At 51.2% G+C, this 17,357-nt stretch overlaps 1 protein-coding gene across 11 annotated transcripts in view; it reads left to right on the forward strand.

Moving 5' to 3' along the window:
• Window positions 1-17,357, forward strand: part of CNOT1 (CCR4-NOT transcription complex subunit 1) — a 1,684,613-nt gene that overhangs the window by 1,506,280 nt on the left and 160,976 nt on the right. The gene's annotated exons all lie outside the window — the stretch shown is intronic.

Genomic DNA, 17,357 nt, shown 5'->3' on the forward strand with positions numbered 1-17,357 from the left:
GTAACTGCAAGTGGCACCCCGGTGCTCACTGTGCATATGCCGGCTTAAACCAGTTCCAGGGGCACACCAGCCCCTGAGTTGGGGAAAGCCCGGACAAGGGAGAGGGGTGTAACCACCCCCCTCCTGGTCCCACCCATGGGCAGGACCTAGTCGCGTGCCAGCCCCTTTTTTTAGAATAAAGGTAGGAGCGGGCCCCCTTCCCAAATTAGATAATTCTGAATCTTGAACTACTTTCCACGAAAGGAACTCTTGATACTTTCTGAAGACTCTCCCTTGTGGCTAAGGAGTAGCCACCCTGCACCCGCCTGCACCATCTAAGCAGCGCGGTTTGCTGTAAGTCCATCCTCCGGATCAAGACCGCCCAGCTCGACGAGCCCCGGATTCCCTGGCATCTCTGACCTCTACCTGCATCATCAGCCCAGCTGAGATTCGTGGGTGTGACGAGACCTGAGGGACCGGCGATCTTCTGAAACTGCACGACGCTTAACCAGCACGACCGCCGAGGGATCCTCGAGTGAGTGCTTTGGGGTTTGAGAAGCCCTAACCCTGAGCAGCTCCAGCACCGAAGTCCAGCCCCCCAGCATCCACGAGATCTGCGTGGGGCCCTTCTGCTCTTTGCTGCTCACCGCGTTGTCCGGTCACTTGCCCGTTGGCTAGTGGCCTTCCCGACGACGTACCACGACGATTACACCGCTGGTCTGGTTGCTCCAGACTGGCCCTTGCTCCCTTCCAAAAGAGGAGCACCCCGGACCCTCCTGGTCCACTCCAGACGCCATCTTGACCCCACCGCGTGGGCTTGCCTTTGCCTAGGTTTGTTGCCCCCATCTTGGGTCCAGCATCGCCGACAGCAGAGACCTGCGTGGGACAGCTCGCACCTCCAGCCTGGTCGCCGACAACGCCTCCTAGCCCGTGTGACTGCAGAGTCCAGCGTCGCCCACTCACCTGGTCGAGGTGACTTCATCCGGTGCCATCCTGGTGGCCACCTAATCACTGGCTAGTGCTTAAGAACTGAGTCCCCTCTGCTTTCAGGTCGTCTCCATCACCGATCCAGGCTTGGATCACACCGAACTTCTTCACTGGTCGCCTACCAGCAACTTCTTCTTTCAGGCTCCATAGACTCCAACGAGGATTCCCGACGTTTTTTGAACCCTATGCAGCCGCAGCCCCTGGGCTAGGTAACCCGAGCATTTCGGTGCTCCAACGTAGGTTCACTATCTAAGTGTCCAGATCCTTTTTCGTTTTTAGTCTACCTAGTCTGATTCGTCCGGAAACAGTGACTTTAGAAATACTAGCCTCCATAGACTTTGTCCCGCATCACGCGTGAGAGTGCACACTCTGCACCCGATCTCCCTAGGCATCCTGCTCCTAACCTTATAGTTCAGTAGTGTAGTCCTAGCGATCCTGAAGCCTCTGGATCTTGTTACGTACCTGCTAGTATTTCGCATTCCACTTTTAGAGTATATGGTTTTTCGTGCCCCTCGGGCATTTGTGTAAATTGTGCAACTTGAAGTATTTTCGTAAGAGTTTTGTTGTGTGCTTAGCTCCCTGACTCATAAAGAGATCAGGGTAGACTTGTTATAAATAAATATCCTTTTATTTTTCATAACAACTTGTGTGGTGTCCTTTCACTTGGTGTTCAAGGTGTATATGTGATGGTAAAACAGCTGGCTTAACACGCCCTCTAGAGTTTAGCCTAAAAACTGCTTTTGCCCACGCTACTAGGATAGCTGGTCTATAAGGTTGACTTACAACCAATCATCAATAAGGGTCGTTTGGAATGATACACAGTGATCACTAGAATAGTTAGCACTATATATCAGGCCAACTTCTCACAGTGGTGGCCCACAGACCGTGATTAGGTCAGCGGCAGATCACTCTCCCTTCCCCAACTGTGACGGACGCGTCCCTCCAGGGCTGGGGAGACCACATGGGAGAGGCGGAGATCAGAGGCCTCTTGTCTCCGGCGGAAATCCCGGCTCCATATCAACCTTTTGGAGCTGCGGGCAATTCGTCTAGCACTGAAGGCATTCCTCCCCTCTGTCCGGGGGAGTGTAGTGCAGGTGTTCACGGACAACAACACTGCCATGTGGTACTGCAACAAACAGGGCGGGGTGGGGTTGTGGACCCTCTGCCTCTGTGCCTCTGGCAATGGCTGGAACATCAGGGCGTGACCCTGGTGGTTCAACACCTGGCAGGTTCTCTGAACGCCAGGGCGGACGAACTCAGCCGCCGGTGCATGATGGATCACGAATTGCGTCTGAACTCGGACGTGGTGCAAGGTCTCTTTCTGCAGTGGGAAGAGCCTTGGTTAGATCTATTCGCCACCGAAGAAAACGCGCAATGTCATCAGTTCTGCGTGTTGGAATTTCCAAGGCGGCACTCGCTCGGAGATGCTTTTCGTCGCGAGTGGAGTTGCGGTCTATTGTACGCCTTTCCGCCTATACCACTTCTGCCCAGAGTGCTGAAGAAGATCAAACGCGACCGGGCCCAAGTCATCCTTGTGGCTCCGGACTGGGCACGAAGGTACTGGTATCCCGAGCTACTCAGTATGTCAGTCGATCCCCCGGTTCATCTGCCTCTTCAGGAGGACCTTCTGTCGCAGCAGCAGGGGACGGTCCTCCACCGTGTGTGAAGGTGGCCTGATATGCAGTGCTCACTATTCTAGTGAACACTATGTATCAGTCCAGCAACCCTTATTGATGATTGGTTGTAAGTCAACCTTATAGACCAGCTATCCTAGTAGCGTGGATACGAGCAGTCTAAGGCTAAAGACTCGAGAGGGCGTGTTAAGCCAGCTGTTATACCACACATATACCCCTTGAACACCAAGTGAAAGGACACCACACAAGTGTTATGAAAATAAACAGTGTATTTATTAAAATCACAACAGCCCTGTACTCTTTATGAGGACAGGGTACTAAGCACAACACAAAACTCTTACGAAAATACTTAAGTTAGCACAGTATATACAAATGCCCGAGGGGCACGGAAAACCATATACTCTGAAAGTGGAATGCGAAATTACTAGCAGGTAAGTACAGTTCTAATAGGCTTAGGAATCGCTAGGACTTGACTATAGAATCTTCAGATTACTTCTAGGAGGCCTAGGGGACTCGGCTGCAGAGTGTGCACTCTCACGCGTGATGCGGGACAAAGTCTATGGTAGCTAGTAATGACAAAGTTAGTGTTCTCGGGCGAACCCGACCTGGTAGGAGGAAAACTAAAGTGGATTCTGACCCTTGGATAGTGAGGCTATGCTGGGGCACCGAAATGCCGAAGGTACCTAGCCCAGGGGCTGCAGCTGCATAGGTCTCAAAAGACGTCGGGAATCCTCGTAGACGGACCAGGAGACTGGAAGGAAGATGCTGGCAGGCGACCAGTGAAGAGAGTTCGAAGTGATCCAAGCCTGGATCTTGAAGATAGATGACACCTGAAAGCAGAGGGGACCAAGTTCGAGACTACTAGCCAGTAGTCAGGTGGCACCAGGAGGGCACCGGATGATAGTCACCTCGACTAGGTGAGTGGGTGACGCTGTGCTCGCAGATCTTACGGACCAGGAGGCGTTGTCGGCGACCAGGATGGAGGAGCGAGCTGTCCCACGATGGATGAAGCTGTCGGCGTCGCTGGACCCAGGATTGGGCAACAAAGCCTTGGCAAATTCAAGCCCACACGGTGGACTCAAAATGGCGTCTGGAGTGGACCAGGAGGGTCCGGGGTGCCTCTCTTGAAGAAGGAAGCAAGGGCCAGTCTGGAGCAACCAGACCAGCAGCAGTGATGTCTTCGGGCGTCGTGAAGGCCACAAGCCAGCCGGCTAGTAGCCACACAGCGCGGTGAGCAGGCAAAAGCAGAAGGGCCCCACGCAGATCGTGGAGATGCTGGAGGGCTGATCTTCGGTGCTGGAGCTGCTCAGGGTTGGGGCTTCTCGGACCCCAAAGCACTCACCAGTGGAGCACACGGTGGGCTTGTTGCAAAGAAGTCGTGCAGTCTTGGCGATCGTCGGTCCCTCGAGGTCTCGTCGCACTCACGGTTCTCAGCTTGGCTGTAGAGGTGAGTAGAGGTCAGAGGTGCCAGGGAAGCCGGGTCTCGTCGAGCTGGGCAGTCGGATTCCGGAGGAAGGACTTGCAGCAGACCGCAGTGTTCTTAGGATGGTGCCTGCTTGATGCAGGGTGACTACTCCTTAGCCACAAGGGAGAATCTTGAAGAAGAAATCTTGAAGTCCTTTCGCAGAAAGTCGTGTCTTGATTCCAAAGATGATCTAATTTGAACAGGGGGCCCGCTCCTATCTTTATACTAAGAAAAGGGGCTGACCCGGTGACTAGGTCCTGCCTATGGGTGGGACTAGGAGGGGGGTGGTTACACCCCTCTCCCATGCCGGACTTCCCCCAGGCCAGGGGCTGGTGTGCCCCTGGAACTGGTTCTGACCGGCCTATGCGTAGTGAGCACCGGGGTGCCACTCAGCAGTCACCTTCCTGTAAAGCCCTGCCTACCCAGGATACACAAAACCCTGTCTGGGATGGTGCTAGCACCGCCCCTGACAGGAAACCCTTTGTCCAGGCTCCCCTCGCTGGAAGGACTCCCAGCTGCAGGGGGTCAGACTCGTGTCTGTGGTGGCAGCATCCATTTTGTGGAGCTGTGGCTTCGTTTAACTTTAACCGGGGTTCACAGTTACATACATGTCGTGTCCCTCTAGAAGGGTGGAATGCTAACCCCGTCGCCAGAATTGGCGAGGGGTTAGTATTCCAATTCGTATGACACCTTACTCGACATGTTTTGATAAAGCAATACCAAAGTTAGCATTTAACCGCGAGGATTATAATGCACTTAAGAGTATATGGTATGCGATATCATGGAACAGCTATTAGGACTTGGTTCCGCAAGCTGCAGACAGGCTCAGCTCATGCCAGAGCACCATCTCACATGATTCCAAGCACTCTGCCTTCAGGATTGTCAAGGCCTGCCATAGGAGTGACTGATAGGAATCTGTGTGTCCATTTTTAGGGTTAGATATAGGTATACTATATCTACAGCAAAAGGTGATTACACGACTTTGCCCCAGCTGTCATGCAGCCAGTTGTGTCAAATTTAGGAGGCCAGCCAGGGGTGGCATAATACATGCTTCAGCCCCTGGTAGGCCCTGGGTACACCTATGCCCTGAGTTACAGGGTCTGATAAGGTGGCCCAGTACCAATTGGTAAATGCACCTAGGGTACATGTGGTAATTTAGAGAGAGAACAGCCAGGCTGTGGGTCTGATTGGCAGGCCCACAGCCAGAGAAAGTCGTAAACCAGTGAAACAAAAGCTAAAAGCAAAAAATCTGGGTGATCATAGGATTGCAGACCCTACTCTCCTACGCACCGAACCTGTCCAGTCTCCACCTCCATGCTTGGAGATTGAGCGGCGACAGTTGAGGCCATTTGTCTTGCCTCCTGAAGTCTGTAATGTTGTTCTGGCAGCCAGGTGTCCCTCCACAAAGTCGGTATACGCCTTCAGGTGAAACAGATTTGTGGAATGGTGCACAGCAAAGGTTGTGGATCCTCTCTCTGCCCCTCTTTCTGAGGTTATTCTCTTCCTTCTTTCTCTTGCCCAGCAGGGCTCTGCTCTGGGCACTATCAAGGGTTACCTTTCTGCCCTTTCAGCCTTTCTAAGGCTGCCTGATCAACCATCTTTGTTCAAGTCCCCTATTGTAACTTGTTTTCTGAAAGGCATCACACACATGTTCCCCCCTGTTCCGTTTGTGATGCCTCAGTGGGACTTGAACCTTGGTTCGAGGCATGTGGGCTGCTGAATTCATATCTGTGCATAGATCGCCGCCTAGTGTTGGGTCCGGATGATTGCACATTGTTGTCCTGGAAGAGTCTTCGAAGTATCACGAGATAGGTGGCTCCTCCCCTGGACTACAGTGCGCATGGGCATCGACTCCATCCCCAGATTGTTTTTTTCCGCCATTGGGTTCGGATGTCTTTGGTTCCCTCTTGTCGGAATCGATAAGAATTAACTTACCTTTACTTGAGACCAAAAGGTCTTTAGGACTTGCGTCGGTATTGTCTTGCGTTCGGCTTCGCAACTTTCCTTGGCTCCAAGCCAAGCTTGTACTTCCGCGTGCTTTCGGCGCGGAAGGGCCTAGTCGACGCTCCTGACTCTTCGACCATTCATCATGGAACGAAGTCCATTCAAACGATGTCCGGTGTGTGCCTCGAAGTACCCGCATATCGACGTCCACCCGCTGTGCAACAAGTGCCTGTCGCCGGACCACGACGAGGCCAAGTGTATGGCCTGTTCCAGGTTCCGGTCCAAGAAAACACTCAAGCTCCGTCGAGCTGCGCGCCTGGAGGCCCAGCAATTTGCACCGCCGCCTACGGACATTTTCGATGCTGGGGAGGTCGAGGATTAAGATATCCAGGACAATTTGGAATCTAACCCCGCGTCGGAGGTCGAGTTCGAGGACGACTACGACGCCGAGACCGAAGATTTCGGTGAAGTCGTCGAGGAGGTAGGGGACGACGACGGGGCCCTTGCCACCATGGAGGATAGCTCGGACGAAGAGCTTCCTCAGACTGACTCCGGGACCGTTCAAATGCATAAGGCCCAGGTCGAGGGATCGCCTTCGGGCCTTACCCGAAACCTTGTTGTGAGTTCCTCGGCCCCGCCTGCTGGCCCGGCCACGGACATTGGTACCGATTCACTCCCGGTAACATAGAAACCGAAAGTGAAATCTACGGTCTCGACGCCGGAGATATCGAAACCGAAAGTGCGCATCGCATTGGTCGGATCGAAGACTTCGGAGGCCTCGGCGCCCAAGAAATCTAAAATGGCCGTCGAGCCGAAGAGCCACGTCAAAATGGCCGAACCGAAGGCTACTACATCGAAGGGGAAGGGGTCGGACGCGGCCGCATCGGCGCCGAAGACTGTCGATGCCGGCAAGGGTCGACTCGATCACAAGAAGACGGTCGACGACCCCAAAAGGTCTCTTACCGACCCGAAGAAGCGGCCAGACGACCCGAAGAACATCTCTGCCCTGCTTCCACACGACAAGGCCAAGGGAGCTGCGCCGAGTGCGTCGACTCCGAGGGGAACCTTGTCGGACTCCGCTCCAAAACCAACCCTAAGGACCCTGTCGAACCGGCGCGTCCATCCGCCGCGTTCACTAAAAAGGTTACAGAGTCCCTACAGCGCATTAGGGACGGCGCCGCAGCGGTCGAGCCGAAGGACCCTCCGCCGGCAAAGCCTCTGGAGAAACCGGCGAAGGCGCACACGCCGATCCTTTTCACCTTGCTGCCGAAGACGGCACCGAAGGCTTTTGCTGCCAAACCGGGGGCCGGCGTGCCCGAGAAGGTGTCTTCGACGCCGAAACCATCGTTGGTGGTCCTCGGCCCACGGCCTCGACAACTTTCGGAAGAAGAGCGTCAGGAACATTTCATCGACGCCGAAACGGGCAGGCTTTCCCTCCTGAAGAGGAAAATCACCCCTGAGCCCCAGTTGGAGTCGTACAAAATCCCACTCAAACGATAGATGGACTCTGCTGGTTCTCCAGCCTTGGTGGAGCCCATTTCACCACAGGCTCACAAACTCTCGCCCACTCACTCCAATGCAGAAGCTGGTGAAGGAGACGACGAGGATGAATACAGCTATCCCGTCTACACAGACCCAGAGGATGGGGCAGAGCCCTGGTCTGCTGGTGGCGATCCTGGGGACCCGCATTCTGGACAGGACCCGCAGCTTTTCTCAGCGAAAACTTCCCCCACTGAGGACTCTGCGGCTTTCAATGCCCTCATTGAGCGGGCAGCGGCCAATCACAACGTCGAGCTGCATGCTGACCTTGTGGACGTCGACTTCCTATTTGACACCTTTTCTGTCTCTGAAAAGACTGTAAAGACTCTGCCAATGCTGAAGGGTGTTTTAAAGCACGCTGCTGAGGTCTTCAAAGAACCCACCAGGGCGAGGGTCATCAACCCGAGGATCGACAAAAAGTACAAGACGGCGCCCACAGATCCAACTTATATTAAGGGACAGTTGCCTCTGGACTCCCTGGTTGTCTCCAATGCCCGGAAGAGGGCCAACTCGCAAACTACGGGTGATGCTCCTCCCCCAGACAGTCAAAAGTCTTTGAGGCTTCAGGGAAAAGGGTGGCAGCCCAGGCAGCCAACATATGGCGCATCTCTAACACGCAGGCGCTCCTGGCGCGTTATGACAGGGCACACTATGATACCCTAGAGACCCTTTTGCAACATTTACCCGATCAATATAAGGAAGGGGCTGAAATGTTAATACAGGAGGGGAAGCTAATCTCCAACGCTTCCATAAAGTGCGCTCTGGACGTGGCTGACACCGCCGCACGCGCAATTAACACTAGCGTTATGCTTCGTAGACATGCATGGCTACGGATATCTGGGTTCAAGCCGGACATTCAAACCACCATCTTGAACCAAACGGTCAACCCAGATCACCTGTTTGGCCCTGAGGTTTTTACCACCCTTGAGAAGATGGACACCGACACTGCAAAATCTATTGTTGCCTTGCAGTCTCAGCAGTTTCGGAGTGGGTCCTTTCGTCGCTTCAATACTAGAGGCACCTCAAGGGGTCAACTTTCGCAGTCAGCGCAGTTCTACAAAAGCAACACCCAGACTTCTTATACCAACAAGGGTCGAGGTGGATACCGCGGCAACAACGCCAAGGGCAGAGGACTTGGCAACAGCTCCAGGTCCTCTACCGCCAACAAACAGTGACTTAGTGTCACTGCCCCCGACCACACAACACCGGTGGAAGTCCATCACCACGGACAGGTGGGTCAGAAAGCTTATCCAATTTGGTTATTGTCTGGAGCTCACATCCACTCAACCCAACATACCCCCAAGGCACCGTCCTATGTCCGGCGAGCACTTGCACTTATTGCAGCAGGAAGTCACAGTCCTGCTGCAAAAAGGGGCAATAGAGCTCGTACCCTTGCAGGAAAGAGGCGCGGGAGTTTACTCCCTGTTTTTCCTGATTCCAAAGAAGGACGGGTCCCTCAGGCCCATCCTGGATCTCAGGCCCCTCAACTTTTACATCCTATCAGAGCATTTCCACATGCTAACACTGCAGCAAGTTCTCCCACTGCTTCAACAGGGGGACTTTCTGGCAACTTTGGACCTGAAGGATGCGTACTTCCACATTCCGCTACATCCTTCACACAAAAAATACCTCAGGTTCACCATCCAAAACCAGCTCTACCAATTCAAGGTTTTGCCTTTCGGGTCACCACGGCACCCAGGGTTTTCACAAAGTGCCTGGCGACGGTGGCAGCGCATCTAAGACGTCAAAACATCCACGTCTATCCCTATCTGGATGACTGGCTCATTCAGGCGAAGTCGGCCCAGCAGTGCGCCCACCACGTGTCCCACACCATTCACCTCCTGCACGATCTGGGGTTCTCACTGAATTACCCGAAATCCCATCTCCAGCCCGCCCACATACGGCAGTATCTGGGTGCGACCATAGACACTCTGGCGGCCACAGCACAGCCGAATTCAGTGAGAGTCAGCAGCATTCAATCGCTGATCCAAAAATTTAGACCTCAACACTCGCTTCCAGCAAGAGTGTTCATGCAGTTGATAGGCATGATGGCCTCCTGCATCTCCATTGTCCCACACACGAGACTACATATGCGTCCGCTCCAGGAGTGCTTGGCACGTCAGTGGACTCAGGCTCACAACCAGTTGAAAGACCTAGTGTTGGTGAGCGGTCGGTGTAGAAAGGCGGATACCTGACTATGGTTGCCCCCAACTTTTTGCCTGGTGTTTTGACTGGTTTTCCGACTTAGTTGACCTGGGGCCCTGCCAATCAGGACCCCAGGCCTACTGCTCTCTCTCTAAAATGGATTCCATATACCTTAGGTACATTTCCAATTGGTACTGGGCCACCTTATCAGACCCTGTAACTCAGGGCATAGGTGTACCCAGGGCCTACCAGGGGCTGAAGCATGTATTATGCCACCCCTGGATGGCCATCTAAATCTGACACAACTGGCTGCACGACATCTGGGGCAAGGTGGTGTAATCACCCTTTGCTTTAGATATAGTATACCTATATCTAGGCTGTGGGGTTTTAGGTTTAAACCTATAATAACTGATAAACCCCCACTGAAAGAAAAATACCCCTCACCGGTGAAAACATATAAAAACTGAAAAAACACCTGCACAACCACAAACTAAATGCCAATCAAAGAAAGGAAAAAGAAAGTGAGATCATTTTGTTATTACTGAAGGGGTCAATAAAATGTAACTTTGTTATACAACCTAGCAGTAAGAAAGACTGGCTAACATTATTCTGCTTGAGTTTTGTTCTTTAGGGATGTCACTAAAATATTGGTTCTTCTTCCTTTTACTTTTTTCAGTTTTATGGCCTTTGGTCTAAAGATGCAGGTTTTAGTTTCATGTTTTAGGTCTAGTTTAATTATTTTATAAACTAGAGAATCAGGACATATCAAACTCATATTTGATATTTTGGCTGCATTTGATTCTTTCAGTGATAGGTAAAATGGCTAGTTTCATAAAAATCTTTCCTAATATGTGTCATCACATTTACTCACAGAGAATGGGTAAAAACCCTTAATACATCAGACCATCGTTTCTGGTGGGTCAGCATTGATAGTAGGTGAATTGCCAACACCTCAGGCTTTAAACATTAAATGCAAGGTATAGTGACAAGTATATATATATCGCCAAGCATCTGGGATTGTGGTGAAAACGCGACACAAGACTTTTGGAAAACATGGAACGCAGTGTTACTTGTTATGCTCTGCAAAAAAGGTTCTTTCCAAGTTCAACAAAGATTGGAGTGATATTGTTTGTGTTTGCAGTGATTCAGCTACGTATATAAAAAAATTGTGTGATGACCTGTCAAAACTGATAACCAAGCTGAAGTGATTCCCTGTAGGAGATCCTTGCCACTTGTTAGATGGTATGCTGAAAGCATCTTTACAATCTTCAGAGTTAATGAGGGATGTTTATGACTTTTTAGTCCAATCTGGTGCACTGTTTTCTTATGCCCAGGAAATAAAATGCAAATATTTATCATTTCGTGCTTTATGTGGCATCAAAGAAAGAGTCATCCCAACTGTGTCCCTTAGCTGACGGTTCTCAGCCCAAGAGGCTATGAATACTGAGAGGGCCTTTTCACAGATGTTTACATGGGAACGAAAGCGCGAGCACACATGACCAAAGACTTACTGAAGAAGTATTGCATGGTGTGCTACAATAAGATTTGAAAAAATCTCTTTGGATATATACCATGCTCTTTCAGTGCAGAAAGCAAGCAATGATAAAAGCAAAACGTTCCATAAACACCGGAAAAAACTTTTTTTGTTGTTTTTAGTGGCATGAAAATGTGTAACCACTGATACCAACTGTTTTTTAAGATATTGAAAACACTGAAAAAACCCCACCAGAATTTACCAAAAATAAAAACTGAAAACAGGGCAGCCTACCTATATCTAACCCTAAAATGGACACACAGATTCCTATCAGTCACTCCTATGGCAGGCCTTGACATTCGTGAAGGCAGAGTGCTTGGAATCGTGTGAGATGGTGCTCTGGCATGATCTGAGCCCGTTTGCAGCTTGCGGAACCAAGTCCTAATAGCTGTTCCATGACAACGCATACCATATACTCTTAAGTGCATTATAATCCTCACGGTTAAATGCTATCTCTGGTATCGCTTTATCAAAACATGTCGAGTAAAGTGTCATACGAATTGGAATACTAACCCCCGCCAATTCTGGCGACGGGGTTAGCATTCCTCCCTTATAGAGGGACGCGACATGTATGTAACTGTGAACCCCGGTTAAAGTTAACTCGAGCCTCAGCATCACAAAATGGATGCTGCCACCACAGACACGAGTCTGACCCCCTGCAGCTGGGAGTCCTTCCAGCGAGGGGAGCTTGGACAAAGGGTTTCCTGTCAGGGGCGGTGCTAGCACCATCCCAGACAGGGTTTTGTGTATCCTGGGTAGGCAGGGCTTTACAGGAAGGTGACTGCAAGTGGCACCCCTGTGCTCACTATGCATCTGCCGGCTAGAACCAGTTCCAGGGACACACCAGCCCCTGAGCTGGGGTAAGTCCGGCATGGAATGGGGGTGTAACCACCCCCCTTCCTGGTCCCACCCCTAGGGCAGGACCTAGTCGCGTACCCACCCCTTTCTTTAGGATAAAGGCAGGAGCGGGGACCCTCCCAAATTAGATCATCTTTGAATCAAGAAACTACTTTCTACGAAAGGAACTCTCGACTTCTTCTCAAGATTTCTCCCTTGTGGCTAAGGAGTAGTCACCCTGCATCCGCAGGCACCATCTAAGAACTCTGCGGTTTGCTGCACGTCCTTCCTCCGGAATCCGACTGACCAGCTCGACGAGACCCGGCTTCCCTGGCACCTCTGACCTCTACCTACCTCTACAGCTAAGCTGAGAACCGTAGGTGCGACGAGACCTCGAGGGACCGGCCATCACCAGATCTGCACGACTTCTATCCAGCACGACCGCCGAGGGATCCTCTGGTGAGTGCTTTGGGGTCCGAGAAGCCCCGACCCTGAGCAGCTCCAGCACCGAAGACCAGCCCCCCAGCATCCACGAGATCTGCGTGGGGCCCTTCTGCTTTTTGGCTGCTCACAGCGTTGTCTGGCTACTAGCCCGCTGGCTTGTGGCCTTCCCGACGACGACATCACCACTGCTAGTCTGGTTGCTCCAGACTGGCACTTGCTCCCTTCCAAAAGAGGAGCACCCCGGACCCTCCTGGTCCACTCCAGACGCCATTCTAGGTCCACCGCGTGGGCTTGAATTTGCCAAGACTTGTTGCCCCAATCCTGGGTCCAGCGACGTCGACAGCATCAACCATCGTGGGACAGCTCGCACCTCCATCCTGGTCGCCGACAACGCCTCCTGGTCCGTGAGACTGCAGAGCCCAGCGTCGCCCACTCACCTGGTCGAGGTGACTACCATCCGGTGCCATCCTGGTGCCCATCTGATCACTGGCTAGTGGTTAAGAACTTGGTCCCCTCTGCTTTCAGGTGTCATCCATCTTCGATCCACGCTTGGATCACTTCGAACAATCTTCGCTGTTCGCCTGCCAGCAACTCTTTCTTCAGGCTCCTGGTTCGTCAACGAGGATTCCCGACGTCTTTACAGACCTATGCAGCCGCAGCCCCTGGGCTAGGTAACTTCGGCATTTCGGTGCCCCAGCATAGCCTCACTATCCAAGGGTCCAGATCCACTTTCGTTTTTGACCTACCTAGTCGGGTTCGCCCGAGAACACTAACTTTGCTTTTACTAGCCTCCATAGACTTTGTCCCGCATCCCGCGTGAGAGTGCACACTCTGCACCCGAGTCCCCTAGGCCTCCTACTAGTAACCTGAAGGTTCAGTAACGTAGTCCTAGCGATTCCAAAGCCTATTAGTCCAGTACTTACCTGCTAGTAATTTCGCATTCCACTTTCATAGTATATGGTTTTTCGTGCCCCTCGGGCATTTGTGTAAATTGTGCAACTTAAAGTATTTTCGTAAGAGTTTTGTTGTGTGCTTAGTACCCTGTCCTCATAAAGAGTACAGGGCTGTTGTGATCTAAATAAATACACTGTTTATTTTCATAACACTTGTGTGGTGTCCTTTCACTTGGTGTTCAAGGGGTATATGTGATGGTATAACAGCTGGCTTAACACGCCCTCTAGAGTTTAGCCCGAAGACTGCTCTTGTCCATGCTACTAGGATAGCTGGTCTATCGGTTGACTTACAACCAATCACCATAAGGGTTGTTTGGACTGATACATAGTGATCACTAGAATAGTGAACACTGAATATCAGGCCAACTTCTCACAGTCGGGCATACAACTCTCTGCATTGGTGGAATCCACGAAACCTTTGCAAATGCCGACCGTTCCAGGAGCCTGTGCCACAGATTATCCTGACAACGGACGCTTCTCTCCAAGGATGGGGAGCGCATGTACTCCAATACGCTGTGCAGGGACTATGGACGCAGCAACAGGGGAAGATGCACATCAATGTTCTAGAACTGATGGCGATCTTCATGGCACTGAAGGCTTTCAAAGTACATCTATGCAACAAGGTCGTGTTGATTCGGACGGACAACATGACGGCAATGTACTACATTCAAAAGCAGGGAGGCACACACTCTCTGCAGCTGTATCATCTGGCTCAGAGCATGTGGAAGTGGGCTATTCAGAGGAACATCTTCCTCATGTCAGAGCATCTCCCGGGCAAGGACAATCAGATGGCGGACCTGCTCAGCAGGCACAGCCACCAGATGCACGAGTGGGAGATACATCCATCAGTACTCCAGCCGTACTTCCAAAGGTGGGGTCATCCAGAGATAGACCTGTTCGCCACAAAGGAGAACGCAAAATGCCAAAGCTTCGCCGCCAGGTTCCCACACCCACAGTCGCAGGGCAATGCGATATGGATGAACTGGTCAGGCAAATTTGCATACGCTTTTCCCCCAGCACCTCTGATACCGCTGGTGGCACGCAAGCTCAGGCAACACTCGATGACTCTCATCCTAGTTGCTCCAACGTGGGCTCGTAGACCATGGTACACCACGTTTCTAGAACTGTCCATGGTACCGCATCAAAGGCTACATCTCACACCCAGCCTTCTGACGCAGAGCCATGGCGACATTCAGCACCCAGATCCGTAACAGCTCAACCTGGCAATCTGGCTCCTGAAGTCCTAGAGTTTGGCTACCTAAACTTACCTCCCGATTGCATGGACATCATTCGGGAGGCGAGAAAGCCCACTACTAGAGCCTGCTATGCGGCAAAATGGAAGCGGTTTGTCATTTATTGTGCGAACCACAACATTAACCCGCTGGACGCTTCTATTCAGAACATCATCTGTTACCTTTTCCATCTGTACAAGTGTAATCTGGCCTATACTTCCATTCGCATTCATCTGTCTGCAATGGCCGCGTATCTCCAAAATAGACAGTACCTTTCACTTTTCAAGGTGCCTGCCATCAAAGCTTTTTTGGAAGGCCTCAAACAAGTCATTCCACCACGGACTCCACCAGCACCTGAGTGGAACCTCAATGTGGTTCTTACCAGGCTGATGGGTCCTCCCTTTGAACCACTGCATTTGTGCGAGATTCAGTTCTTGACATGGAAAGTGGCTTTCCTCGTAGCAATTACATCACTACGGAGGGTTAGTGAATTGCAAGCCCTCACAATCCAAGAGCCATTTATCCAAATTCACTCCAGCAGGGTAGTGCTCCGCACTAATCCTAAGTTTCTGCCCAAGGTTGTGTCTCAGTTCCACATCAACCAAACTATCGAATTACCCGTTTTCTTTCAAAATCCTGAATCATTGGCGGAGCGGATGCTCCATACCCTTGACGTTAAACGGGCCCTAATGTATTACATTGATAGGACCAAGGATTTTAGGAAGACTAAGCAACTCTTTGTCGCCTTTGCACCACACCACAAAGGTAACCCTATTTCCAAGGCTGGTATTGCTAGGTGGATAGTTAAATGTATCCAAATATGCTATCTCAAAGCTAAGCATACTCTTACCATTCCACCAAGAGCCCACTCCACCAGAAAGTTGGGGGCCTCTATGGCATTCCTTGGAAACATTCCTTTAGAAGACATATGTAGAGCAGCCACATGGTCTACCACACACACATTTACTAAGCATTACTGTGTTGATGTGCACTCCAAACAGCAAGCAGCTGTAGGGCAGGCTGTTCTCAAGACACTTTTTCAAACTGCTGCAGCTGGCACGGGCGGCCGCCGCTAATTGAGGGACTGCTATTTATTCTATGCACAGATATGAATTCAGCAGCCTACATGCCTCGAACCGAATATGCTACTTACCAGTATGCATCTGTTCTTGGCATGTAGGGCTGCTGACATTCATATCGCCCGCCCTCCTCCCCGGTGCCTGTAGCAGCTGCATTATTCACATATACTCATAGCATGGTCATCATTCACTGAGTTTCACTCCATCTTGGCCGCAATGGCTAAAAACAATCTGGGGATGGAGTCGATGCCCATGCGCACTGTAGTCCAGGGGAGGAGCCACCTATCTCGTGATACTTCGAAGACTCTTCCAGGACAACAATGTGCAATCATCCGGACCCAACACTAGGCGGCGATCTATGCACAGATATGAATGTCAGCAGCCCTACATGCCAAGAACAGATGCATACTGGTAAGTAGCATATTCGTTCTTACCTATCTGATGTGTTCTCCCTTTGAGCCACTTCACAACTGTCCTCTCTGCCTTCTTACTCTGAAGACTGCTTTCCTGGTTGCCATCACCTCTGCCAGGAGAGTGAGTGAGCTCCAGGCTCTTTCGTTCAAACCTCCTTTCCTTTCTGTCTGTCCGGACAAGGTTGTGTTGTGGACTAGACCCTCTTTCCTGCCCAAGGTTGTCACAGCATTCCTCATCGGGCAGTCTATCACCTTGCCCACCTTCTTTCCACCACCGCATCCCTCAAAAGAGGAAGAGCGGCTGTGAGAAGGTGGCCTGATATGCAGTGCTCACTATTCTAGTGAACACTATGTATCAGTCCAGCAACCCTTATTGATGATTGGTTGTAAGTCAACCTTATAGACCAGCTATCCTAGTAGCGTGGATACGAGCAGTCTAAGGCTAAAGACTCGAGAGGGCGTGTTAAGCCAGCTGTTTACCACACATATACCCCTTGAATACCAAGTGAAAGGACACCACACAAGTGTTATGAAAATAAACAGTTATTTATTTAAAGATCACAACAGCCCTGTACTCTTTATGAGGACAGGGTACTTAGCACAAACCAAAACTCTTACAAAAATACTTAAGTTAGCACAGTATATACAAATGCCCGAGGGGCACGGAAAACCATATACTCTGAAAGTGGAATGCGAAATTCCTAGCAGGTAAGTACAGTACTAATAGCTTTTGGAATCGCTAGGACTTGACTAGGGAATCGTTAGATTACTTCTAGGAGGCCTAGGGGACTCGGGTGCAGTGTGTGCACTCTCACGCGAGATGCGGACAAAAGTCTATGGTAGCTAGGAATTAGAAAGTTTGTGTTCTCGGGCGAACCCGACCTGGTAGGGAGAAAACGAAAGTAGATTCTGACCCTTGGATAGTGAGGCTATGCTGGGGCACCGAAATGCCGAAGTTACCTAGCCCAGGGGCTGCAGCTGCATAGGTCTGAAAAGACGTCGGGAATCCTCGTAGACGGACCAGGAGCCGGAAGAAAAGATGCTGGCCGGTGACCAGTGAAGAAAGTTCAGTTGGATCCAAGCCTGGATCTCGAAGATAGATGACACCTGAAAGCAGAGGGGACCAAGTTCGAGACTACTAGCCAGTAGTCAGTGGGCACCAGGAGGGCACC

This window comes from Lissotriton vulgaris, chromosome 12 (assembly GCF_964263255.1).
Source record: "Lissotriton vulgaris chromosome 12, aLisVul1.2, whole genome shotgun sequence".
Classification (NCBI taxonomy): domain Eukaryota; kingdom Metazoa; phylum Chordata; class Amphibia; order Caudata; family Salamandridae; genus Lissotriton; species Lissotriton vulgaris.